Source organism: Tupaia chinensis, unplaced genomic scaffold (genome assembly GCF_000334495.1).
Source record: "Tupaia chinensis unplaced genomic scaffold, TupChi_1.0 Scaffold000451_2, whole genome shotgun sequence".
NCBI lineage: Eukaryota > Metazoa > Chordata > Mammalia > Scandentia > Tupaiidae > Tupaia > Tupaia belangeri.
The window spans coordinates 636,410-639,657 of record NW_006159958.1 but is presented as its reverse complement, the minus strand read 5'-3'; the positions used below and the strand labels follow the sequence as shown (position 1 = coordinate 639,657).

Here is a 3,248-nt window from a genome sequence, read left to right as displayed (position 1 = left end):
ACAGCGCCGCCATCTGGTAGCAACAGAAACTGGCACAGCAAGTAGAGGCTGAGGGGATCCTTGTTCTCTCTCTGCTGTCAGGCATTTAGAAGCAGAACTGACCTTTCAGGTCTGAGTAAGGTCCAGAATATTAGGAAGTGGTATACAAAAGGTCCAAAGGAGAAACATTCTTTCATATAAGGTGGGAATTGAGTGATTCAAGAGTAGAAGACATACAGGACCAGCAGTTGGCGTAATGGCTATGTCACTGGACTCCCATGTAGTTGACTGCAGTTCGAGTCCCAGACCCGGTGGCGTAAGCTCACGCTGGGTGCGTGTGTGTGCGTGCCCAAGATCCCAAGAGGAGAATGGAGGAGAAGGGATTGTGGCGTAGCCATCCCCCCTGGGGGGTGATTTCTCACTTTCTGTCTCTCTGTCTCTCTCTGTCTGTCTGGCTAGTGCACATACCCCATAGCAAAAAAATCTCTCCAAAAAAAGGAAGACTAGAAGGGATATAACTGATGGAATGGGTCATATCAGTCTTATTACAATCTCTTCAGTGAGAACAGAAGATACCTTTTTGGAAGAGGTTTTAAATCTCTACATTTTATATTTTGGTTCAATTTGGGGCCTACTGCATATACAAATCTATACCTGCTTTATCAACGGAGCAGAGATTCATACGCTATGGACCTGTTGGTACACGAAGGAGAGGTGTCCACGAAGTCTTCTCTGTCCCAAGTACAGTGGCTGCCTTCAGTGGAAATACTCCCAGGGGTCCAGGGGAGACTGGTTTGCTAAGAAGGTGCCCTCAGAAGAAACTAAACAGGAAGTGAGGAAGGAGGGCAGGGTGGGAAACCAAGCAGAAATGTGATGGGCGTCAGAGTCCCAGCCTCAGCCTGGTTGCCCAGACTGCTCTGGAGGGCGTCATCCCTGAGTTTGTCCTGACTGGAGGCAACAGAACTGGGATTCTTCTCCTCTTCCTTCTCTTCTTCTCTTTCTTCTCCCCTTCTTCTTCCTCCTCCTCTTCCTCCTTCTTTTAGTTATTAGAGGGCATATGTGCTTGTCGAAGATGGGGGTGGGGGAGGAGAAAGCACCTCCCAAAAGGATGTGGTCATGCCACAATCCCTTCTCCTCAAGTTTTTATCCTGTTGGGGCACTCAAGCACATGGGACTGGTGTGTTGTTCAAGCTGCTGGAGCCAGAATTCAAACTGCGTGGTCGGTCAAGTGGCATCCTGCTTTCTCAACTACTAAGCTATGGTACTGACCTGGCAGAGCTGGGCTTCTACAGTCCCCAACAACCAGCTCTTGGCTGCCAGCTCTTTGTGAGGTTGGAAACTTCCAGACACTTCCAACTTTTGGTTCATGTGAGCCAACTGCTGCAGCAGGCCTCAGTCAGGCCTCCTCTGGAGAGGCGAGCATGGCTGCTAGAAACTCAGGAGTACAGGAGCTGAAGGAGGCCTCACAGGAAGTGGGAAGGGTAGAAGGGCTGTCCAGGCTGTGGGTGGAGCTCCGTCCACTGCCCCACTCCACCACCGAGCAGCTCCCTGCCTCATGTCGACGCTTCCTGGAACTGTCCTAAGACCTGCTTTGATAGTAGCGTGGAACTTGAATCAGAACCATCATGACTGCGGGTGGCTCCTTAACTCACCAGCTGGTGATCTTGAGCAAATGACTCTGACCTTCACTCTTCATTGGCAAGACAAGATGGTGGTTCCCCCCCACAGGGGATTGTGAAGATAAAGGAGGCTGTGCAGCTAAGTCCCTGGCTCTCTGCTTGGCCTGCCTGGGGAATTCATGGAATGCCACCTCCCTTCTTCTCTGTTCCCCTCCCTCCCCTCGGGGGAAGAACCAGTTACCTGTGAGCAACTCCTCTGCTAAAATCCCTGTGACCCGCTTATTTTGTTTATGTACCGTTCTGGGGAAGGTAACAATTTAGATGGCAAATTACACTGCCAGAGCCGGGGAGTTGGTGTATTAATTCCTGACTATTTACTGTGACAGGTTTAGAGCCCAATAGCTCAGGCAGCACTGGAGCTCCCACTCTGCAGAACGCAGAATGGCAAAGATGCTGCACCTGCTGCTTCCTGGCAGTCCTAGGCAGTTCATGCGACTACATGTTTCTGTCACCTCATCTGCTCAGAGATCCTAGGGGCAAGATCTTGGGAGCACCCAAAGCACTGGGCAGTGTTATCCTGTCTCCTCTCCCAGCAGCCCAGGGTGAGCCGCCAGCGCTAGACCAGAGGAGCCCACTGTTTCTTTCTGGGGGAGCTCAGACAAGCCCCTTCTCGGTGCTGTGTAGCTCTAAACTAGTTAGCCATGGAGCTAGTCTTAGGTCACAGAGGCATGTAGCCCAGGGGTACCACAGGTGAAACCCAGGTCTTTCCTTCATTTCAGGCCTCAGGCAAATGTGCACGTTAGGTGGCATTATGGCCCTACTGTAGGTCGGAGCGCTGAGTCTTGAACAACGCTCGTGGCCAGCATTAAACTGAAGAGGAGCCAGCACGCCACACTGCCTCTCCTTTCTCCTTGCTCTGCCACCCCAGGGCTGAGGAATGCTTTGAGGGTCTTTCTTTCTTTCTTTCTTTTTTTTTTTTTGAGATGTTTTGCTATAGGGTACATGCACTTACTGGAGAGACAGAGAGACAGAAAGCAAGAAATCACCCTCCCCAGGGAGGATGGACATGCCACAGTCCTTTCTCCTCCATTCTCTTTTTGAGATTTTGGGCATGTACACATGTGCACCTGGCATGAGTTTCAAGGTGCAAGGGTCCAGGACTTGAACTATGGTCCATCACTTGAGAGTCCAGCACTTTAACCACTACATCACCTGCTGGTTCCAGAAAAATGTTTTTTCAGGCTTAATTCACTTTATCTTTGCTGTATGAAAACCCTATGTTATGGCCACAGCTTAAGCCTGGGTTCTCTGCATGGAGACTCTGGTGTGGGTCTTGACAAGATGGTCGGTGAATTCCTGATAGGGAGACTTGGTGAACACCGTCTCTTTCCAGAGGTCAGGGGTCTGATAGTTGTAGGTCTTGGAGATGGCATCAAAGGTGGCCTTGACAAAGTTGCCCAGGGTGGCAGTGCAGCTCCGGGCTGAGGTATAGTGGTCATCGGTGCCAGCCATCATCAGAAGCTTCCTGGGTACAGGGGCTGAGACAATGCCAGTGCCTCTGGGGGAAGGAATGAGGAACACTAGCACAGAGCCACAGTGGCCGGTCACTTTGCAAGGGACAGTGTGGGGCTTGCTGATATTGTTCCCCCC

General features: G+C 51.1%; 1 pseudogene; it reads right to left on the bottom strand.

Annotated features, from left to right (window-relative positions):
• Nucleotides 1–2,891: 2,891 nt before the first annotated feature.
• Nucleotides 2,892–3,245, bottom strand: LOC102487298 (40S ribosomal protein S2 pseudogene; annotated as a pseudogene).
• Between the last annotated feature and the right edge of the window lie 3 nt (nucleotides 3,246–3,248).